Source organism: Pseudorca crassidens, chromosome 20 (genome assembly GCF_039906515.1).
Source record: "Pseudorca crassidens isolate mPseCra1 chromosome 20, mPseCra1.hap1, whole genome shotgun sequence".
NCBI classification, from domain to species: Eukaryota; Metazoa; Chordata; class Mammalia; order Artiodactyla; family Delphinidae; genus Pseudorca; species Pseudorca crassidens.
In genome coordinates, this window is record NC_090315.1 from 56630669 (window position 1) to 56656057 (window position 25389).

The 25389-nt window shown below is 40.8% G+C and overlaps 1 long non-coding RNA gene across 1 annotated transcript in view; it reads left to right on the top strand.

The window, feature by feature from the left end:
- LOC137215468 (uncharacterized) overlaps positions 1–25389 on the top strand; it is a 321662-nt gene that overhangs the window by 269257 nt on the left and 27016 nt on the right. Inside the window, exon 4 of the long non-coding RNA XR_010939303.1 lies at positions 17018–17146. This is a non-coding gene — a long non-coding RNA (uncharacterized lncRNA). The remainder of the gene's footprint in view (positions 1–17017; positions 17147–25389) is intronic.

Below are 25389 nucleotides of genomic sequence, written 5' to 3' on the forward strand. Positions count from 1 at the left end.
CACCAAGGGGAGAAAATGGCAGGGGGTGGGGTGGTGGTGGGATGAATTGGGAGATTGGGATTGACATGTATACACTGATGTGTATAAAATAGATAACTAATAAGAATGTGCTGTATAAAAAACATAAATAAAATAAAATACCCTGTCAAAAATCACAGACCAGCTAGAAACTATTCTGGTGTTTACAGATTAATTGCTATTTTTGTAGAAAATTGTTAGATGATGAAAATGCGAGTAGAATACATACCAGTGCAAATAAATCCATCTCTCTCCAGAGTCTGTGCAGGTGAACTCACACCTGACATTGTTGGACGGCTCACAGGTTGCTGTTTGCATGGTTTATGTTCGCAAGGTCATTCTCTCATAATTCCCAACTAGTAACTTTTAGTCATTTCATGTGCGAGTTGTAATAGTGGCAACTCAGTGATACAGGAAATGTTTACTTACTTATACTTAAAGTAACACAAATACTAAACTAACTCACTTTGTGTGCTGGTGATATGATAAAAATAAAATGACAAATGCAAGAAGAAAACAGAATGAACATCTAATTAATGGACATTTGTTAAGCCCATTTACTAAAGAACTCTTATGCATGAAGGGACTTTTAAGATGTGTTAGGGGTCTGTTCACTTTCAAATCCATAAATATGGCATCACATTACCAAAAGATTTACTAAGAAAGTGAAAACAGAACATACAACAGCCAGGTGAAGTCTTTCATTAGACTTTGGAAAAAGCCTGCTTTGTGCAGCTTAAAAAGAGAATCAAACAAAGCTGGAAGCAGAGGCTGCCAACCAGATGAAATCAATATGGGAGATGGAGAAAAGTTGGATATAAATGTTTCCTACAAAGGAAGAAAAACCCACAGTGCATATCCAGGAGGCACTTAGCCTGAAGCTCCTGTTCTCTCTTGCACCCCAATACTTCACCTGGGAAGACCACATCAATGCTATGTATCAAGTCCAGTGTGTGTGAGAGGAGGAGGACAGGAATGGAGGCTGATGAAGAAAAAGGAAGATAATCTGCGCGTTTGGTTTCTTCCCAAACATCTGCTCACACGTACCGGCACAAACAATTTAAAGCGCTGGTGCCATTATTTCAACCCCACCGCAACTTTGCCTACAGTGAAAATCGAACTGGGGCAAACTACCGGGGCTGTCTTCTTTCTTTTTCCCCACAAAGGATATTTTCAACCTAATTAAACACATATAATAGAGTGCCCACTATGTGTGTAGCATTGTTTAGACACATAGTATTTCAATATAACTGTTTCTCTTGCGTTTCCTTCCTCCCTCCCTCCCTCCCTTTCCTCCCTTCCCCTCCCCTCCCCTCCCCTTCCTCCCTCCCTCCCTCCCTCCCTGCTTTCCTCTTTTTTATAAATTTATTTTATTTATTTAGTTTTGGCAGTGTTGGGTCTTCGTTACTGCACGTGGGCTTTCTCTAGTTGCAGCGAGTGGGAGCTACTCTTCATTGTGGTGCGCAGGCTTCTCATTGTAGTGGCTTCTCTTGTTGCGGAGCATGGGCTCTAGGCACGTGGGCTTCAGTAGTTGTGGCTCGCGGGCTCTAGAGTGCAGGCTCAGTAGTTTTGGTGCACGGGCTTAGTTGCTCCATGGCATGGGGGATCTTCCCAGACCAGGGCTCGAACCCGTGTCCCCTGCCTTGGCAGGTGGATTCTTAACCACTGGGCCACCAGGGAAGCCCCATTTTCATTCTTTCTTTCTTTCTTTCTCTCTCTCTTTCTTTCTTTCTTTCTTTCTTTCTTTCTTTCTTTCTTTCTTTCTTTCTTTCTTTCTTTCTTTCTCTCTCTCTCTCCTTCTTCCTCCCTTTCTCTCTTTCTCTCTCTCTCTCTCTCTCTTTCTTTCTTTCATCCTCTCCTTCATACCCACAGCCCTTAGCATCTAGGGGATGGTCTTGAGGTACTAGGGAGCCCAAGCACACATGTTCTCAATGAGCAGTGGTATGGCCATCTCCACCTCCCAACGGAAAAGTCATTCTTGGATGTTACCTGCAGGATTTGTAACTGGCACAAAGCTTCCAAGTTGAACTGCCTTCCTAAAGTGTTAATCAGGAGACACCCTGGCATGACTTTGCTTCATTTTTTATGTGCTGACTTCCCTTGGCCCAACCTACTTGATAGACAAAGGGGAAAGGGCTCTGGCTGGGGCTATTGCAACATTCAACCCAGTCACAGATTCTCTTCCTACCAGCCTCTCATCTGCCCCCATCCTGAGAAGTGTCCCCAGAGTGAAACACAACATAATCCTTTCCCCAGGCCAGGTGCCTGAGACGTTCAAGGATGGAGGGGTCCATACCAGCTATTCCTTGGGACTTCTACATCATCTGACCTGGTTCTCTTTTCTCACAGGCCACTCCGGTCAGTGAGCTTCAGGCTCCCCTTCCAGGGAATGGAGCTAGATGAGACAAGGCCTCTTGCAGAGGCTAAAACTTAGGTCACACAGGGTTAGATACTCTGACTGCTAGGGGTTCTCTCCTCCTTACTGTGGCCTCCGCTTAACTACTTGAATTAGCAAAACTATTCAAAGTAAACAAATAAATTAAAATGGTAATGGTGCCACAAGAATACTTAAATAGCAGCTGAAAGAAAGAAAGAAAAAGAAAGAAAGAAGGAAGGAAGGAAAGGAGAAAGGGAGAAAGAGAGAAAGAGAATGGGAAAGAAAAATTTAAACAATCCACAAAAAATTCCTAAGTAAGTATTTGCTACAAATGTACTGTAAACCTAGAGATAACTTTGGGAGCAGGGAGTAGGGTGGTTTATGGAGACACAAAAATCCTCAGCAGGTTAGAGTGACAGAACTCTACATTTCTTCTGGATTTGCACAGATATTTGAGAATAGTTTTCTTCATACTAAGGTCTTTGGAGATTCTCCTGACCTCCTAATGTGACCATATGCTGCTTAAACTGAATAATGCGGTAACATGAGAGTAGATTCCCCCTCATTTGCAGATGCTATATTTGTGAATCTGCCTACTTGCTGAAATTTGTTTGTGATCCCCATATCAATACTGTGGCACTTTCTGGTTATTTGCATACACGAGCAAAGTGGTGGAAAATGTAAAGTGTCCTACACTTGTTTCCAGCTGAGGTCGAACAGGGGACTTTCTGTCTTTTTGTTTCAGCTTTCATACTGCAAACGGTATTGTCCTTTTGCAGTCTATTTAGTGCCCTGTTTTTCACATTTCTGTGCTTTTTTTGGTGATTTCGCTATTTCAAATGACCCACAAGTGCAGACATAGTGTCTAGTTTTCCTAAGTGCGAGAAGGCTGTGATGTGCCTTATGTAGAAAATATAAGCTTCCTTCAGGTATGAGTTATAGTGAAGTTGGCCATGCACTGAATGTTAATGAATCAACAATATATATTAAACAAGGTGTCTTTAAATATAACCACACATAAAACAAGTTTGTAAAGTAATTGGTTGACTAAAATTTATGACCAGAGGCTTGCAGGAACCTAGCTCTGTATTTCCTCTAGGAGCAGTGGCTCAGTATTTACTTATACAGCATTCGTGGTGATTTTATAAAACGTAAGTACTGTGAATAATGAGAATAGACTATTCCTAAGAAGAGTTAAATAAATTCATTTCAGAGTTTTGCTTCAAATTTGTGTTTCCTGCAGTTCCATTCCATATGAGCAGACCACAAAGACATACTTCTCTCCAGAGAAAGCAGTGCTGGAATTGCCATTAGGGTGACTTGTGCGATTCTACAGCCCAACTATAGACAAAACAAGCCAGCCCAGGGCCAAGGGAAGGTACATGTGTGAGACATGGAATTGCTCATTTCTCACTTGCTGGGTTATCTATGAGATCTTGGAACCTGGGACAAAGTAAGACTTTCCCAAGGGAGCCTGCAAATGTGCACATGGACAGTTTTTCCTTTTTAAAGAAAACATTCATTAAATGTCAACTTTGTTCTCAAGTTTGTAATTTACTTCATGATAATGTGTTGGTAGAAGAAGGGACAACACTGCATTAGAGATGTTCTGCTTCCCTGATTTAAAATTATGTCAGTTTATGAGGAGGATTCACATTAAGCATAATCAAGTGCACACCAAGTCTTCCACTAATCAGAGCATTTCCAGATAATAAGCCCCGAGTCTCAGGAACATGGATGCTCTTTGTTCTCCAGGAACCATCCAAAGGATCCAAATGGGAGCAGAGCTGGAGCAGAGAACAAAGACTTCATTTGGAGATGGCAAATACATCCCATCTTGTGGACCAACTGTTTTTGATTGGTAGTGATTCCAGGGAAAAGTGTGTTGAGAAGGAATCTGAGGCCAAATGCAGGCTCAGTGGTACATGATGACATGATTGACTAGTGATGTCTGCTGTGCATGAGGAGAGGTGTAGCATATGTGCCGTGTATTTGCCATCCATAAGTTAAAGCAACAGAGCTTCAGCAGAAGAATCCCTCTCCCACTAGCTCATAATAGGATTGTGTCAGATTTGGTTTCTCTCAATGCTGTGCTTAGCGATGTTGTCTGATATAGAGTAGAAGCTCAATAAACATGCTAAATGTAGGTATGTACTTATATACCAGTGAGTGTGTAAGGGAGGGGAGGGAGGGAAGGCAAGTTTTTCAGGCCTTTGAAGTAGAGTAGAGGCAGCAGTTTGAAGCCATGAAGTCTTCTATTTTAACGTGAAATCCTGCCCCATAGGTGGCAGCCTCCTTTGCCTTCACTTAAGGCCGTTTAAAGATGCAAAATGTTGCAGCAGCACTGACACCACCCTTGAAGAACAGGCTGAGCTGCTGGAGGCCACAGAAACTCAGCAGGACCCAAGCTTGGGAATAGATTTTCTGATTTTTTTTGAGTACTTAAAACTACAGCTACCCATGGAGCATTATGTAGAAAGAGTCACCACATAAAGCCTTCTGTGATTGATTAGTGTCCCTTTCAGGGTCTTGTTTATCAACATAACTGGTTGTTTACTAGGGTACATTAAGCCTGTCCAACCCTCTCTAGGCGCCCTGCAGGGCAGAGGGTCACACCTGCAGCTTCTCCTCATGATCTGCGCAGGAGCCACACAGAAGGAGCACATGTCTGAACATCACAGGAACAGGCTCCAGTGGGGTGTCTGTGGAACACAGTGGAATCCAAGGGCCAGTTGCAGGAGGGAGGCCCTTCTCTCCTTGCTTTTCAAATGGAATACAAGCAGTGGTTCCCAGTATGGTACACAAGGGGATCCATAGAATTTTGTTTCAAATTACTTAAAAAATTTTTTGTACTTTTAATGTTGTGTGTATGTTTTAAAATAGCCATGGTACATTACCCTAGAGGTAGAGTGAATATATATATGCAGTTGACCCTTGAACAACACGGGTTTTCACTGTGCATCTCCACTTATACACGGATTTTTTTTTCAGTAAATATTACAGTACTACATGATGATCCCAGTTGGTTGAATCTGCAGATGTGGAGCCATGGATATGGAGGGCAGACTATGGTATATATATATATATATATATATACACACACACACATACTTAAACAAACAACCTTTGAACATTATCCATAAAAGAAACAAAAGAGGACTCTGAAAGGTGGAGGGGGAAAGTAGACCAGCTAGGAATCTTCAGACCTAAGACTTGGCAGTGGAGTTCCTTGGGTTTTCTTTTTCTCATATATCCTGGACTGGGTTCAGGAGAAGCCAGCAAAGCTGGAAAATTAATAGGTGCAGACCAAAAAAAAAAAAAAAAAAATCCCTAAGAAAGGCCTACTCTCTCTCTAACCAAAAGGCCAGGAAAGGGGCAGTGTAGCAAGACAGGCCATCCAAACACCATGAAAAAAATCTGTGACCCCTGCCTTACCCCATTAGCAAAGGCCAAGTGGAGAGTCTAAATGTCCACCCTCACCAAGGATGGAGCAGTAAGGAGGTGAGGTGCCTTTCCCTCACCAGCCATGGTGGTACCAGGGGAAGCTTAATGGTGAGCCTGCAGTCCCACCCTCCAGCATTAATGAGGCACCCATCACCCCTAAATGGAGGCTGAGTGTGGAACTTAGACTTCCATCCCCACCTGGCAGTAATGAGGCGGTGTAGAATCAGAGGAGGCCTGCTAGAAAATAATACTTAAATAAGAACCAGTCTCACAATATAATAGAAAAGTGTCCAGCATACAAGTGAAAAATCACCCATTATACCAAGAACTGGAAAATCTCAATGTCAGATGCCAACACCTAGGTAACACAGATGTTGGAATCACCTGACAAGGATTTTAAAGCAGCCAACGTGAAAATGCTTCAGTGGGCAATTTTGAACATGCTTGAAACAAGTGAAAAAAATACAAAGTCTCAGCAAAGAAATAAAATGCTTCAGAAAAGTTTTTAAAAAAGAGAAGTTTTAAAGGAGAACCAAATGGACATTCCAGATCTGAAATATACAATAACTGAACTTAAACCAAAAAGCAAAAACCAAAAACCTCAATGGAGAGGCTCAATAGCAGAATGGAAGTAATGTTTCTACTAAGAAATCTATACAAAGGGATACACTCAAAAACACTACAGATAAATCAAAGTGAAATTCTAAAAAAATGTTCAGGTAACCCAGATGAAGGCAGGAAAAAGGAAACAGAAATGAAAAACAGAGAGAACACACAGAAAACAAAAATAAAATGTCAGACTTAAACCTTAACGTGTCAGTAAATACATTGGCTGGAATGGTCTAAATGCACCAATTAAAATGCAGAGATTGATAGTGAATTAAAAAAAAACATGATACAACTGCATGAACAAGAGCTTACTGCAACTGTAACATTATAGGTAGGAAAAGTAAAGAATAAAAGTAAAAGGATGGAAGAATGATATATCAGTAATCAAAAGCAATCAGAGCAGGAGTGGCTATGTTAACATCAGATAAAAGAGACTTCAGAATAAAGAAAATGATCAGGGACAAAGAGAAGCCTTACATGATGATAAAAAGGTTGTCCACCAAGTCCTGAATGTGTATGAAACTAACAATGGAGCTGCAAAACATGCAAAAAAAAAAAATTGATAGAACTGAAAGGTGAAATAGACAAATCCACAATTGTAGGTGAAGACTTGAAGGTCCCTCTCTTCAATAACTTATAGAACAGTTAGAAAATCAGCAAGGATATAGAAGAACTCAGCACCATCAATCAACAGGATCTAATCGACATAGAACACTCTGCCTAACAGCAGCAGAGTACACATGCTTTTCAAGTACCCAGGGGGCATTCACCAAGACAGACCATATCCTGGGCCATAAAACAAACCTCAAGAAATTTAAAAGGATTAACATCACACAGAGGATATCCTCTGACCACATGGAATCAAACTAGAAATCAATTACAGAAAGATAATGGGAAAATCTCCAAACATGTGGAAACTAAACAATGTAGTTCTAAATAATCCATGAGTCAAAGAGGAAGTCTCAATGGAAATAAAAAAGTGTGTTGAACTGAATGAAAATAAGTAAATAAAGCAGGATAAAAATTTCATGTAAAATTATATTGTAAAATATAGAGAAATGACTAAGAAAGTCATCCCCACAAGTAAACAGTATTTGCTTCTCCAAATAAAACTAATAAACCCCAAAACCAAACACAAAAGATAAAACACTGGCAGGGGGTGACAGAAAATGCTCAATGTCCTAAATCCCAGGTCACATTCCTCTTTCCTGGGCCCACAGAATACCCTGCCTCCCAGCTCTCTTTCCTGGGCGTATCAGTCCTGTTTGCAGCAGGAAACAAAAGATACATTCAAATTAGCATCATCCAAGGAAGTTTAATTAAAGAGCTATTTATAAAGGTGTGGGTGGAGTTTAGGGAACCGGCAAGGGATGTTACAGTGCCTGGTCACAAAGGATAATAGAACTGTTACTAATATGAGGCTGGAAGGGCCAAATGCAAGCAGGTTCTACAGCCTGGAGACAATGAGGGGTGTAGAGAGAACCACCTAGAGAGAACTGAGGCCTTTTATCAAGTCACTCAGGGGAAGAAGCTGGAAAAGTAAACCTCCCCCTCCTTCTCCCTCCTGGGACCTCCTGCCTTTTGGCCAAACTCAACTGGAAGCCAGAGGCAAGAGGGTCCCTGTGATCTGTAATCCATAGAGATTAGCCTTCCAGGGCAGATAGCAAGGTGGAGAATGGTAGACCAAGGATTTTGGAGGAGGGGATGCGGCTGGAGGCAAATGGGAAGCTATCAGGGTGGCAAAGGGACCCAGAGATTGGGGGACAATGGCAGCATTACAGGATGGACTACTTGGAGGAGAGTTGCCAAAAGGAGCCACCCAACCCCCAGCTGACTAGAATGCAAGTGAGAAATAAAACTTTATTATATTAAGCCAGTGAGATTTGGGGGTGTTTATTAATGCACCTAATGTTAATTACCCTGACCAATATGCCCAATAAAAGTCTGGATCTCACATTCTGTGTCGAGTCACATATTAAACACACAGTATAGCATTCAGGAATAATTAAAAAGTGATTCCAGTATTTACTTGTGCCTCTTGAAAAACACCAATGGGGATACAATTCATAATTTTAGTAACTCCTCTTAAAATGTATTTTATCACCAGTACAGTCCTCTTTTGCCCAGATATTGTTATCTATCAACCCTTGAACTCCCCCACACACCCACCCATCGCAACTCCCAGCCTGTGCAGGATTTGTTCTTATTTATCCCACTTCCCTCCCATCCCTTTATCATGTAGGTCATTTAGCTTCTCTCTGTTGACCCTATTGCTCCTTTAGTCTCTCTCTTACCACAGAAGATCCCTGAGTCTGGTTATCTAATACGGAGGGATGTGTAGGACGTAATAAAATTAAGGTAGGCAAATAGGAGAAAACCAAGGATACAGTTAAACACAGGCCATGTGCTTGTGGCAGGCTGGCTGCCCTTGGAATTGGTCTGTGAGACAGAATTGACATGTGGTGTGTTTATTAGGGAGCACACTTTGGATCAACACCTGTGGAAGGCAGAGGGAGGAAGTGGATGCACAGAGGGAAAGCTGCGCTGTGACACAGGGACTCCGGAGCCCATACAGCCCGTCAGATTTGTCCTGCTTTGGGCCAAAATGGCTTGGCCTTTATCCCCCTGCCTCCGTCTGACATTGATATGCGACTTTGGGTGAAGCAGTTCCTGAGAGGGCTGACAGCTCAAGGCTGCTTGCTGACAGCTCCCCCGGCAGCTGGAACAGTAAATTCTGCCTTGCAGGGAGACCTGGGCATCTGGTCTCCTGTCCATCACCATGCAGAGGGTCTGTGAGAGGTGGGCTGCAGCCCTGGCTCGGAGCTGTCTGCAGTTTCTGTGGTCATCACCACTGTGTAGAGATTGCTGTCATTCCTTCCGTGCTCTTCATTCCTTCCATGTAATGCCTTGAGGCCTTTACACCAGGCTACATGTGCCACTTTCCAGAAGAACCACATCAAAATTCTCTTCTTCCAAGAAGCCTTGATGTCTGACCCTCAGCCTCTCCCATCCTCATGACCCAACACTGCTGGGCCTGCTGCATGAGAGCTGCAGCCCCAGAAGGGTCTCCCTGGGCTCTCTGACTTGCAGGGTTATAGAGTGTGTGTTGCTGGTCTTGATGTAACTCACTGATTTCTCATTACTATTAAAGAATGGGGTAATGAGTGTCATCATTGCAAGGACTTATTTACAACTCTGTCCTTCCCGTTTGTTAGCCCCAGATGGCTAAGGGATATCCACTGTCGCTCTGGGGCTGTGGATAACTTGCTGGCCCTCTGAGCTGATTCTTTTTCCTGATTGTGTATACACAATCAGGAAATTAGGGCCTGGAGAGCAAGGGCTTTTTAATTTCTCTTTTCCCAGTGAGCCTGATTTTTCAATTCTTTTGATGGCTCAGACCTGCCTTTTGTAAGCTTGGGAGTAGAGCCCAGGGGAATAAAGGCTATGGGTCCCTAGGGCATGAATCTGCTTGGGTTTGAAACCCAGCTCAGACATGAACTGCCTGTATGAACTTGGGCAAGTTTCTTAATCCCGGTACACTTCAGTTTCCTCACCTGTAAAATATGGATAATGGTACCTGCCAAATACAGTCGTTGTGAGGAGAAAATCTCATATGCTTAGCATTGTACCTGACACCTGAGCAGTGTCTATTGTGTGGTTGTCATTATTGCTAGTTCCATTTTTTCCTATGAGAAAAGTGAAGCTTAGGTTGCAATGAATGATTCTGATTGGCTGATGGCAGCTTCTCCATACGTATTCCTTCACCAACTTTCTTTTGGCACCTTCCCTCCACCCCACCCCTAGTTGTGATATCATAGTAAAACCTTTCAACCATTCTATTGAATAATTCCAACACCAAGTGCAATGCCCAACGAGTTCACTGAGTCCTTGGCTCAGTTTGGTGTCCTCACTTCGTGGTGATGCAAACATTCTTTGGCTCTGGCCCTTCTGAGTTCCCCAAGTAACTGATCTTTGGGGAAAACAACCCAGACTCAGGCAAAATGAGTTCAAGGGAGTAGTTTCTAGAAAGTTGCCAATATTTAATGAACGCCCCTCTCCATATCTTCAGCTTTATTTCTTATCACCAAATTCCTTGAACACTATGCTCCAACTATTGCTTTTCCCTGGACATTCCATGCTCAGAACCTCTGAGCATATGTGGAGGCTGTTTTCTTATGTCTGTAAGTCTCTTCTCTCCATTCCCTTGTCTTCACTTGGCTGATTTCTACAGTCTACCGTACATTCTAGGTTTTCCCTTGATTAACATCCTCCTGAAGATTGCCAGGTCTTCAGATTTCTATGGAAAATAGTCATATCTCATTGCTCCATTCTGTCTCCTTATCCTTGGTCCTGCTGCTTTTTCAGAAATTTTGTTTAACTGCCAACATCACAACTTAGACAGGAGTTATCCAGGACTCATGGGTATGAAGAGGAAAGGGAGTACTGATTATCTGGGACTGAAGGTTTTACAATAGAGACCTCTGTGCTCTGTGGTTTTGTGTATCAACTCTATATGTATTGAACATGAATTCTGTCCATCCACACATCCATCCATTCAACAATAAAATGTTAATTGAGTAATACAAACCTGAATCAGGGGAAAGGTGAATCCCTGCCTTTTATGAGCTCACAGACCAATATAGGAGAAGCAGTATATGTACAAAGATTAAAAAGTGAATCAAAATTCAGTCAGTATCATATGATCAAGGTCTTATGGAAAAACAAAACCACTTTTTGATGGAGGTACTAGCGAAATGAATCTTTGGTAGATAATATGATACCTTAGCTTGACCTGGAAGGAAAGATAGGATTTCAACAGGTAGGAGTGGAGATAAATATTTCCAGGAAAAGGAAGGAGCAGGGGCAACGACACCAGTGTACTGTTGAAACATTTCATGCATCCACATGTAGCTTGAAGGAAGTAGTGGGAAGTGAGACTAGATAGCTGGTTATCACAATGAAGGGAAAAGCTAGGTAAGAAGTGTAGACTACATTTGGTAGGAGGTATGGCATTATTGAAAGGTCTGATGTCAGAGTGACATCAGCAGGGCTGTGCTATAGGCAGGTTTTATTAGGCGATGTTGTGCAGAATTTACTTCAGGGAAAGACCAAAAGTAGATTAGAGACTCTGAGGTGGAGAATGAGATGTCTGGCTGCACCAACCTGTTGGCAGTGGGCTACGTAGGAGAGAAGGCTGTGAGGGTGTTCAAGAAGCCAGATGCATAAAGCTTGGACATCAGGATTGAAGGAGGTCAGGATTGAAGGAGGTTTCAAATGCAGTAAAGAGGGAGGTGATGAGACCCTGACAGAACAGCCAGTTTTGGAGGAAGATGTTGAATGTCACTTTCAAGAAAGGAATTAGAGGTGTCAGCAAGACCATCTAGATGGAGGAGTCTAGCTGCAGTGGGAATTGTGTGGTTAGAGCACAGAGGCATTGGATTAACTGCATTAGGAGCTTGTAGGGAAGAACAGCAGAGAGACAGAAAGCTGATGGTTCTGTTCTTCAGTGTGTAGACTTCTTTATCTTGTGAGGGACCTATTAGCCAACTAATAGCTTTCCTGGCCTGAAGACAAAGTGAAACCAACTGCCTAGATAGAGTGATTGGGACTTCCAGAAACATACAGCGTGGAATAGTTTCCCTCCACCGTGAGGCTAGAACATGGACACAAGGTATTTGCTTTACTAATCACAGGTTCTTTTGGTCACCCTATTAGTGTATCCAGGTGACAGCATCTTTCCTGTCCCTCTCCCCTGAGATGGATGGTGAAGAACCAGAGTGTTATTTAAAATCCCGTCTCTTTCTGGAGTCCCAGAGGGAAACAAACACACCAGAGTTGCGTGACAACCCTGAAGGTAGGAATGCCAGATGAAAGTGAGACCAAGTCTTGAGGTGCATGGGAGTCATAGATCACTCCATTTTCTCTGGAGACTGGCTGAGACCATTGTCCCTGAGTCCTTGAGAGTTTACAGTTTTGTATTAATTCATCAAAAGGAAACACTTGAATTTATTTTATGATGGGCATTGTAAATTACTCTAAGGAAACTTTTTAGTCAGCAGGAATTTATGACAATGATAAATTTGGGCAATGTCTTTTTAAGTGTCTCTATGAATGAACACTTTCAAAATTTCCCCAGGTTCTAGTCAAAGATAGAGGCTATTGGTGATTACTTTTGTACTTTCCACATCTCAAGTGAATTCTTTTATTACGATTCCCAAGAATAATACTTATGATTTACCCTGATGACATATTAACAGCTAGTCATACCAAATACATTTTTCTTTCTTATGCACCAAAAGTATTTTCTTGCCATCAGCCTTTGGGGTACAGTGAATTTCAAAAAGTTGTCTGGTGTTTTTCTTCAACATTGAACGTTTCTTAGCTTTGTAAGTGATCAAAATAGTTAGAGGGTCTGGAGAGAAAAAGGAACAGAAATGAACGTAGAATAGTGTCTCACCGACAAGACATAAGAGAAGATGAAAGTCATTTTGTGACTTTCATTTACTAAATGATTGAATTGGATCAATATTGTGGTGAGTCCCATTAATGGGTAAGAAGTACCACCCCTCCCTCCAAATTGCAGTCAGCCAAAATCAGTTGGTTCAGCGACCGCACTTAAATATTGCCAGTAGGAAGGAGAGCTCCCATTTTGAACTAAGAGTCATTTTCAGGGTAGTCTCGTTTGTAACAGAAACAAAATTATTTGAATTTTGCAGCATCCTTTATCGTTTATCTCGTAGGCTCTGCTTCTTAGATGTGTTTACAGCAGAAAAAGCATCAAATAACTGGCCACTTGAGATTTTCCCTAGAGTAGATGAGTCATTCATGACTCATTAGAGGTGGGAAGCATCTTTCATCTCTTGAAAAAAAAAAAAAAAACACCTTTCTTCTTTCATATAACATGATTTGTCTTCGTTCTCTGATGCAAGCCCTCACATTTGAATTCAGAGGTCTTAAGAGCAAGTTAAAAATATACAACATGTCCTTTGAGTATTTCATAAGTACCATCTCCACACAACTAGTTAAGAATTTTCATGTCTCTGTCAGATATCATTTTGACCTTGAAATTTTAATTTGGGTCTTTATAAATAGAAGCTAAAAATGTATAAGGACAAAGGGAGAAATAGAGAAACAACAGGAGTTATGAATGTAGGAAGTGGCTCCTTGATGCTTCTGTTCTAAAGAGGATGTTTCCCTGCTTTTTAGGGGTGAAAAAGACATAGTGTAGAAATTCAAAACTGTGCAATGGACATTGAATTTTCTCTCACATCTCTTGATGTACCCAACACTGGACTGTTGATCTCTGTAGAAGGAACTGCCTGGATTTGTGCACAGAGAAGAAGTTCTGGCACAAGTTCTTGACATAAAATTGTTACGCTACTGATATTTGTTGACTAAATCAGCTCATCAAAGTAGTTTTGAATGGCTTGGAGTTTATAATTCTGTATTGTATAGAATATATACATGAATAAATAGATGAGGGACTATATGAGCCATTCTTCTGGGACATCAAGGGAGTCACAGACGCTGCCTTGGCAGCTTTTCCAAGGAAACTGGTGGATGCTGTCGAATCTCCAAAGTCTCTCTAGTTGGCTGGACATTCTAGAACTCATTTGAATGAACTAGAACTGGCTTGAAGGCTGTAGAGCTCATCTTGTTTAGCACAATAGTCATTGATGACACATTTATTTATCCTTCATTGCTTAGTTCTACTCATTCAGTAGCTTTGGCACTGAGTTGGTGGTCCTCCAGGATGTTCATTGAATAAGTTCTTCTGTTTTTGCACTTCTAATATAAGTACACTAAGGGTTCCTTGACCAGTTGCTGCCCAGCTGGTACTCCCCCCTGCACCCACATCCTCTTTCTTCCTCACCACGTATAATGTATGTGACATCTTATCCATTTCAGACCAGTGGTGAGCTAGTGTGGGTACAACGTGTCCTCGGTAACAATGAGTGGGTGTGGGGCAAAAGCCAAATGCAAATCCAAGGCAGAGGTGGCCTGGGGAAACAAAACAGATAATGGAACCCAATCCAACTCCAGGCTTATGGTCTCAAATCAGAGCATGAAAGAGGCATCGTATGGTGTCTAAATGGCCTTTGACAATCCTTTGAACTGCTCATAAAGTTCTGCATGTGTCACTCCTTTGAGCACACGGGGGACCAACCTGATGTTTCTCAACAAGCCACCCATGGCCAGTGTTCCTCCAGGGTCTCTCTCCCGCTACTCCCTCCTGACCCCATCCCTCCCTCCCTTCTTCTCTCCCTCCTCCTTGGTCAAGGGCATATATTTGAATTTGTATAAATTGACTCTATGATGCTAGACCCTGGGAGCTGGACTATAAGGTCCAGAAATACTCAGAAAAGTATAAGAAACAGTTCATGAACAGTAGGCCTGCAAAACATGGTTAGGAAGATGGATTGAGTGTTTGACTTGATGTGGCAGAACAAAGAGGGATGGCAGTGTCCTCACCCACAGCCCCACATGGACTGAGCAACAAGGATGTGGTGAGTACAGGGGCTGGAGGCAGCGTGTAGGGACTGACTGTGCACACTCTCCTGGGACCTCTCTCCCTTGTCTCTGGAAGTGTACACTATTTGCAGGATTTTCTGACTTATGTTTTTATCAGATGGAGTATTGCAAAGGTTTACTACAATTTAAGATTCTTATTTACAATTCTCATTGACACACTCAAACTGAGTAACCCATTGAAAAATAAAAAGCACTTCTAAGACATACCATCTGAGAATGCCAATAGTTTGCTATGTAGATGTTCTGGAGTTAAATTATAATATGATTTAATAATAATAATAGCATAAAATGTTAGAAATGAAAACAAAATGATACATCTACCATTCTAATATAGCTCTTTTTATTACTACATATTCCCCTTCCTTCCTTCCTTCCTTCCTTCCTTCCTCCCTCCCTCCCTCCCTCCCTCCCTTCCTTCTTTCCTTCCTTCCTTCTTCCCTCCCTCCCTCCCTTCCTTCCCATATTTATTGTGTCTACTCTTCCTAGGTACTTTTTTAAGCCCTAGAGATACAGCATCACAAAACCAAGATTGCTTACCTCCTGGAGCTTACACATATTAAACAACAGACATAAAAATAAGTCAATTAAATAGTATATTAGAAGCTTTACATTTTATTGGACAAAATACTCCATCACCCAGGGTAATATGGTGTGAGATTGCCTGGGGGGAAGGGGCAGGTAATGGCATTAAGGAGAATGATCAGGGCATGTGAGGCAAGACTTCAAAGAGGGGAGGGAAGTCACTGCATGAATGTGTGAAGGAAGAGCAGAGAGTACCACAACCACTAAAATCTTGAGGTAGGAGCTTGCCTGGAAAGTTCTGGAATGGTAAAGTGGCCTGTGTAGCTGGAGCAAAATGAATAAGGGGGGAGGATATAGAAAATGAGGTCAGAAAGATGAGATGGGGCCCCATCATGTAGGACCTTGAGGGCTCTGCCCCTCCTCCAAGTGGAGTTGAGCTGAGAAGTTGCATGAACTGACCTACATTTTTAAGGCATCCCTCTGGCTGCTCTGTGGAGAGGAGATAGAGGCAGGACAAGGGTGGCAGCAAGGAGACCAGTTGGGGAGCCCTGTAGCAACAGGGCGAAGGTGGAGCAGTGGTCCACACATACCTGTTCTATGTGGTCCTAAACATAATAGACAGCATTGAAAAATATCAATAGCAGCCCAGAAACCCCAGCAACTTAGTTGTCAGTCTTCCTGTTAGCACTCCTATCAAAGGCCATGTAATTAACAGTGGGATTCAGAGTTTGGGAGGGAGCATGTCTTGGAGAGTTTTGCTCATCCATTGCCTGAGACTTGTCTGGAAGAGAATATCTATGCATTTATCAAATTTCATCTAATGAACATATTGATGAATCATTAGTTTTATTGTTTGCTCATTTAAGGATCACATGCGTTGTCCATTTACCTTTGTAGAATCTGGTAAACTGAATGTGTTTGAGATTATGAGAATCTTTTCTGCCTAATTTATTTTATTAACTGCAAATGTAAATTATACAGCTCTCATGTGCAATTTCAGTTGAGAAGGTAATAGCGATGTTGCTGTAATTGACACATTCTAAGTTGGGGGGCGCCTGCAAAACCACTGAATTGGAATGCCATTTCAATTTTTTAAAGACGTTTTTAGTTTTAAAAATAATTTCCAGTGTGTCATTTTTGTAATTTTAATTTCAATTTATAGCCTAAATATTGCAATGAGCTCTGGGTGGTATTTCCGCTTGCTTTGGGTCTTTGTCTGCTAATGTTTCTATTATTGCATGCATAGTGAAACAAGCACATTTAAAAAAAAAAAAACAAACAAACTTCTGACATAAGCATTTGCTAACTGTGTCCTATTATGGAGCACCAAACACTCCAGGGAAGCTTCTTGTTGCTCTTGTTTTGGGGAGTGATGTTGTGGTGGTAGTTTTACATCTTTTCTACTTTTTTTCCATGGCAAGCAGAACAAGATAGGGGTCTGTGGACTCTGACTGTGAAATGCTAGAAATGGAATAGCTCTTAAAGATGACCTAGCCCACACCTTATATTTTTCAGATGGGGAAACTGAGGCTGAGGCTGGTCAAGTAACTTGATGAAGAACCGGTACTTACATTGTATCTTCCTGAGCTTATTAAAATGTGGATTATTATTGCACCCAATGTAGTCTGAGTCTGGCCATGTAAGGTGAGTGGTACCTAGGTTAATGGAATTCTTGTGGGGTTTTATTATGAATTTCTTATTATGAGTTTTATTTTTGCTGCAGTATTCTGTTGAAAGAATAGTTCTTTAGGTTGATGAGACACATAAAGCTTGAAAAAGGCAAAACAGATGGGGTTTAAGGCAACTTTTCTCTCCCTATAGTTAGGATACTGGACAAATGATGAGGGAGATGATTTTCTCAAAGAGAAGATGCTCAGCTTTGTCTTCCTAAAGCTGAAGTGAGATGCTGTGTCTTGCTGTGCATTATCATTCTGTAGAGATTAACCGATCCTCCCTGTTAGGAAACCACAGACTTACAATTTACCACTCACGGGAGAGTCACACCTCTCAGTAATAGACAGTAATGACTGTAATAAAATAAGGCTGCAGCTCAGAGAACAGAAAAGTATCACTGTTGGCAACATCCAATTAGTGGTCATACCAACAGGCTCAGGCAGCCATGCATAGTGGAATAAACCCAAAGTTGGGGTCCCCAAATGAGGTGCAAATTCTGGTGCTGCGTGCTCCCTAGGTGTTCTTGGACAAGATGTTGGACCTCTGTTTCCTCATTTGTAAAATGAGAATTATAGTGCACACCTTACCAGGTGCAGAGTGAGACAGAAGAGTTCAGTGTGACATCTGGTGGCATCTAAGGGGCCTGCTATGGAAAGTGCTTCCTTGGCCTGACATACCTAAGCCTCTGATAAACAGCGCAGTGAGCTCAGTGTGGGAGCTGAGAACCCTTGCTCAGGCACCGACATGTCTGCGGAAATGAAGGGGTTAAAGGTCTGCTCTTTCAGCCATTATTTTTTTAGAAATATTGAGTTTTAACAGCCATAGATCTGGGAGTGTAGCTCTGGTGGCAGCTAAAATGGGAATTCTTGATAAATTCAGTGTTATGGTGTCTCAAGGTGAGCCTGTCCTCATTGTCGATACTGTCCTGTTGATTAGCCTATTAGGCGTGTTCAAAGTGTCCTATGCTTTTCTTTTCTCTTCTTCCCCCCGCTCCCCTCTGCTCCCCTCCTTTCCTCTTCCCCCCGTTCCCCTCCCCTTCTTTCCCCTTCCCCTCCCCTCTTCCCTCCTTCCCTCCTTTCTCCTTCCCCCCTCCCCCTTTTCACTTCCCTTCCCTTCCCTCCGCTCCCCTGCCCTCACCTCCCCCTGCCTTGAGGACTGCGGGAAGCACTGTAGACACACAGCCCTCAAACATCAGCCTGCTCAGGAGTTGTCTCATGTGAAGAGCTTCACTTTGCCCAGGGCCGGCCACGCCCAATGACTGATTACTGTACCAGCTTTAAAGGCCTGGCCTCTCACATTATCTTGGGACAACTCTGAAGAGCCATTGTGGCTTCACAGCTCCCCACAGGGTCATCTGAGGCCTTTGTTGAGAATTTCAGGTCAGCTTCCTCCTATGCCCAATCCTGCTTCCATCCTGTTCCTTGCATGGTGGCAATTCCATAAGCATTACCTGAGCAAACTACTGTGTGCTCTTTTCCACCTCAGAGACTGCTTTCCAGAGACCCTGATCTATGATGACAATGACCATATGTGTATAAAAGTGTGTGTATATGGACGTGCATCAAGAGTGTTTTCAGTGCTGTCTCTGTCAGTCCCTGTTGAGAATGACCACCCCCTTTCATATCCCACCTTGCCCTGTATATTCTCTTCATCCTGTAGTTTTTCATCATTTTTTACCCTTGTCAGCATTTATGGGCCATTGAATTTTATTTTTACATTTTTTTTTATTAAAAAATTTATTGAAGTATAATTGATTTACAATGTTAATTTCTGTTGTACAGCAAAGTGATTCAGTTATATATATATGTATATTCTTTTCCATTATGGTTTATCATAATTGAATATTGAATATAGTTCAATATGAGATATTGAATATAGTTCCTTGTGCTGTACAGTAGGACCTCATTGTTTATCCATTCTGTATATAATAGTTTGCCTCTGCTACTCCCAAACTCCCAGTCCATTCCTCCCCCCCCACCCTCCCCCTTGGCAACCACAAGTCTGTTCTCTATATGTGAGTCTGTTTCTGTTTTGTAGATAAGTTCATTTGTGTCATATTTTAGACTCCACATATAAGTGATAAAATATGCTATTTGTCTCTCTCTTTTTGACTTACTTCACTTAGTATGATAACCACTAGGTCCATCCATGTTGCTGCAAATGGCACTATTTCATTCTTACTTATGGCTGAATAGTATTCCATTGTGTGTATGTGTGTGTGTGTATATATATATACACACACACACACAAACACACACACACACACCCCACATCTTCTTTATCTGTTCCTTTGTTGATGCACATTTAGGTTGTTTCCACGTCTTGGCTATTGTAAGTAGTGCTGCTGTGAACATAGGGGTGCGTATATCCTTCTGAATTATAGTTTTGTCTGGGTGCCCAAGAGTGGGATTGCAGGATCATATGGCAAGTCTATTTTCAGTTTTCTGAGGAACTTCCATACTGTTCTCCATAATGACTGCACCAATTTACATTCCCACCAACAGTGTAGCAGGGTTCCCTTTTCTTTACGCCCTCTCCAGCATTGGTTATTTGTGGACTTTTTAATGATGGCCATTCTGACTGGTGTGAGGTGATACCTCATTGTGGTTTTGATTTGCATTTCTCTAATAATTAGCAATGATGAGCATCTTTTCATGTGCCTATTTGGCCATTGAATTTTACATTCTATCATCTTTTTTAGGGAGTGGTCTGTGTCCAGTTGCAGGGGCAGGGAGTAGGCATTTGGCCTGGTAACCAGACTGGGCATTTCAACAGCCTTTGGGGTCAGAACTTTGCAATTCAGATGAACAGTTTCAAAGAATGAAATCTTTTCTTCCCATTTTCATCTTTAACCCCTCTTCAACTTGTAGAGTAGATTTCTAATGATAAAGAATTCCTTTTCAAGTATTCAAGAGCTGACCAAGTCAGAAGTGAATTTTATTTTTCAAAGAATGATCTGAATTTATGTCAGTGTGTTGGATGTATTTTGCTTTGGAAGGTGGAGTTATATAGGTCCTCTTTTTCTGGCTTTCACTGTTTCTATTCTCCCCCCTTCCCAAATTTCTAAATAAAAGGCACATATTATTTTTGTAAATGAAAATAAAAAAGATGTTTTATTAAGAAAACCCCCTCGAGATAGCCTCATCCAGCAGAGGGCAGACAGCAGAAGCAAGAAGAACTACAGTCCTGCAGCCTGTGGAACAAAAACCGCATTCACAGGAAGATAGACAAGATGAAAAGGTAGGGGGCTATGTACCAGATGAAGGAACAAGATAAAACCCCAGAAAAACAACTAAATGAAGTGGAGATAGACAACCTTCCAGAAAAAGAATTCAGAATAATGATAATGAAGATGATTCAGGACCTCGGTAAAAGAATGGAGGCAAAGATCGAGAAGATGCAAGAAATGTTTAACAAAGACTTATAAGAATTAAAGAACAAACAAACAGAGATGAACAATACAATAACTGAAAAGAAAACTACACTAGAAGGAATCAATAGCAGAATAACTGAGGCAGAGGAACGGATAAGTGACCTGGAAGACAGAATGGTGGAATTCACTGCTGCGGAACAAAATAAAGAAAAAAGAATGAAAAGAAATGAAGACAGCCTAAGAGACCTCTGGGACAACATTAAACGCAACAACATTTGCATTATAGGGGTCCCAGAAGGAGAAGAGAGAGAGAAAAGAACCAAGAAAATATTTGAAGAGATTATAGTCGAAAACTTCCCTAACATGGGAATGGAAATAGCCACCCAAGTCCAGGAAGCGCAGAGAGTCCCATACAGGATAAATCCAAGGAGAAACACGCTGAGACACATAGTAATCAAATTGGCAAAAATTAAAAACAAAGAAAAATTATTGAAAGCAGCAAGGGAAAAACGACAAATAGCATACAAGGGAACTCCCATAAGCTTAACAGCTGATTTCTCAGCAGAAACTCTACAAGCCAGAAGGGAGTGGCATGGTACACTTAAAGTGATGAAAGGGAAGAACCTACAACCAAGATTACTCTACCTGGCAAGGATCTCATTCGGATTTGATAGAGAAATCAAAAGCTTTACAGACAAGCAAAAGCTAAGAGAATTCAGCACCACCAAACCAGCTCTACAACAAATGCTAAAGGAACTTCTCTAAGTGGGAAACACAAGACCAGAAAAGGACCTACAAAAACAAACCCAAAACAATTAAGAAAATGGTCCTAGGAACATACATATCGATAATTACCTTAAATGTGAATGGATTAAATGCTCCAACCAAAAGGCACAGGCTTGCTGAATGGATGCAAAAACAAGACCCATATATATGCTGTCTACAAGAGACCCACTTCAGACCTAGGGACACATACAGACTGAAAGTGAGGAGATGGAAAAAGATATTCCATGCAAATGGAAATCAAAAGAAAGCTGGAGTAGCAATACTCATATCAGACAAAATAGACTTTAAAATAAAGAATGTTACAAGAGACAAGGAAGGACACTACATAATGATCAAGGGAATCAATCCAAGAAGAAGATATAACAATTATAAATATATATGCACCCAACATAGGAGCACCTCAATACATAAGGCAACTGCTAGCAGCTATAAAAGAGGAAATCGACAGTAACTCAATAACAGTGAGAGACTTTAACACCTCACTTACACCAATGGACAGATCATCCAGACCAAAAATTAATAAGGAAACAGAAGCTTTAAATGACACAATAGACCAGATAGATTTAATTGATATTTATAGGACATTCCATCCCAAAACAGCAGATTACACATTCTTCTCAAGTGCTCATGGAATATTCTACAGGATAGATCACATCTTGGGTCACAAATCAAGCCTCAGTAAATTTAAGAAAATTGAAGTCATATCAAGCATCTTTTCTGACCACAACGCTATGATATTAGAAATGAATTACAGGGAATAAAACATAAAAAACACAAACACATGGAGGCTAAACAATACGTTACTAAATAACCAAGAGATCACTGAAGAAATCAAAGAGGAAATCAAAAAATACCGAGAGACAAATGACAATGAAAACACGACGATCCAAAACCTATGGGCCGCAGCAAAAGCAGTTCTAAGAGGGAAGTTTATAGCTATACAAGCCTACCTCAAGAAACAAGAAAAATCTCCAGTAAATAATCTAACCTTCCACCTAAAGGAACTAGAGAAGGAAGAACAAACAAAACCCAAAGTTAGCAGAAGGAAAGAAATCATAAACATCACAGCAGAAATAAACAGAAACAAAGAAAACAATAGCAAAGATCAATAAAACTAAAAGCTGGTTCTTTGAGAAGATAAAATTGGTAAACCATTAGCCAAACTCTTCAAGAAAAAGAGGGAGAGGACTCAAATCAATAAAATTAGACATGAAAAAGGAGAAGTTACAACAGACGCTGCAGAAATACAAAGCATCCTAAGAGACTACTAAAAGCAACTCTGTGCCAATAAAATGGACAACCTGGAAGAAATGGACAAATTCTTAGAAAGGTATAACCTTCCAAGACTGAACCAGGAAGAAATAGAAAATATGAACAGACCAATCACAAGTAATGAAATTGAAACTGTGATTTAAAATCTTCTAAGAAACAAAAGTCCAGGACAGATGGCTTCACAGGTGAATTCTATCAAACATTTAGAGACGAGCTAACCCTCATCCTTCTCAAACTCTTCCAAAGAATTGCAGAGGAAGGAACACTCCCAAATTTATTCTATGAGGCCACCATCACCCTGATACCAAAGCTGGACAAGGATACTACAAAAAAAAAGAAAATTACAGACCAATGTCACTGATGAATACAGATGCAAAAATCCTCAACAAAATACTAGCAAACAGAATCCAACAACACATTAAAAGGATTGTACACCTTGATCAAGTGGGATTTATCCCAGGGATGCAAGGATTCTTCAATATGCACAAATCAATCAATGTGATACACCATATTAACAGATTGAAGAATAAAAACCATACGATCATCTCAATAGATGCAGAAAAAGCTTTTGACAAAATTCAACACCCATTTATGATAAAAACTCTCTAGAAAGTGGGCATAGAGGGAACCTACCTCAACATAATAAAGGCCATATATGACAAAACCACAGCAAACATCATTCTCAGTGGTGAAAAACTGAAAGCATTTCCTCTAAGATCAGGAACATGACAAGGATGTCCACTCTCACCACAATTATTCAACATAGTTTTGGAAGTCCTAGCCACGGCAATCAGAGAAGAAAAGGAAATAAAAGGAATACAAATTGGAAAAGAAGAAGTAAAACTGTCTGTTTGCAGATGACATGATACTATACATAGAGAATCCTAAAGATGCCACCAGAAAACTACTAGAGCTAATCAATGAATTTGGTAAAGTTGTAGGACACAAAATTAATGCACAGAAATCTCTAGCATTCCTATACATAATGATGAAAAATCTGAAAGAGAAATTAAGGAAACACTCCCATTTACCATTGCAACAAAAAGAATAAAATACCTAGGAATAAACCTACCTAGGGAGACCAAAGACCTGTATGCAGAAACCTATAAGACACTGATGAAAGAAATTAAAGATGATACCAACAGATGGAGATATATACCATGTTCTTGGATTAGAAGAATCAATATTGTGAAAATGACTATACTACCCAAAGCAATCTACAGATTCAGTGCAATCCCTATCAAATTACCAATGGCATTTTTTTATGGAACTAGAACAAAAAATCATAAAATTTGTAAGGAGACACAAAAGAGCCCGAATAACCAAAGCAGTCTTGAGGGAAAAAAACGGAGCTGGAGGAATCAGACTCACTGATTCAGACTATACTACAAAGCTATAGTAATCAAGACAATATGGTACTGGCACAAAAACAGGAACATAGATCAATGGAACAAGATAGAAAGCATAGAGATAAACCCATGCACTTATGGTCAACTAATCTATGACAAAGGAGACAAGGATATACAATGGAGAAAAGACAGTCTTTTCAATAAGTGGTGCTGGGAAAATTGGACAGCTACATGTAAAAGAATGAAATTAGAACACTCCCTAACACCATACACAAAAATAAACTCAAAATGGATTAGAGACCTAAATGTAAGACCGGACACTATAAAACTCTTAGAGCAAAACATAGGAAGAACACTCTTTGACATAAATCACAGCAAGATCTTTTTTGATCCACCTCCTAGAGTAATGGAAATAAAAACAAAAATAAACAAATGGGACCTAATGAAACTTAAAAGCTTTTTCAAAGCAAAGGAAACCATAAACAAGACGAAAAGACAACCCTCAGAATGGGAGAAAATATTTGCAAGCGTATCAACGGACAAAGGATTAATCTCCAAAATATATAAACAGCTCATGCAGCTCAATATTAAAAAAACAAACAACCCAATCCAAAAATGGGCAGAAGACCTAAACAGACATTTCTCCAAGGGGACCTACAGATGGCCAAGAAGCACATGAAAAGCTGCTCAACATCACTAATTATTAGAGAAATGCAAATCAAAACTACAATGAGGTATCACCTCACACCAGTTAGAATGGGCATCATCAGAAAATCTGCAAGCAACAATTGCTGGAGAGGGTGTGGAGAAAAGGGAACCCTGTTGCACCGTTGGTGGGAATGTAAATTGATACAGCCACTATGGAGAACAGTATGGTGGTGCCTTAAAAAACTAAAAATAGATTTACCATATGATCCAGCAGTCCAACTACTGGACATATATCCAGAGAAAACCATAATTCAAAAAGACACATGCACCCCAATGTTCATTGCAGCACTATTTACAATAGCCAGGCCATGGAAGCAACCTAAATGCCCATTGACAGACAAATGGATAAGGAAGGTGTGGTACATATGTACAATGGAATATTACTCAGCCATAAAAAGGAATGAAATTGGGTCATTTGTTGAGACGTGGATGGATCTAGATACTGTCATACAGAGTGAAGTAAGTCAGAAAGAGAAAAACAAATATCGTATATTAACGCATATATGTGGAACCTAGAAAAATGGTACAGATGAACCGGTTTGCAGGGCAGAAATTGAGACACAGATGTAGGGAACAAACGTATGGACAGCAAGGGGGGAAAGCCGTGGGGGGGTGGGGGTGGGGGTGTGATGAATTGGGCGATTGGGATTGACATGTATACACTGATGTGTATAAAATTGAAGACTAATAAGAACCTGCTGTATAAAAAAATAAATAAAATAAAA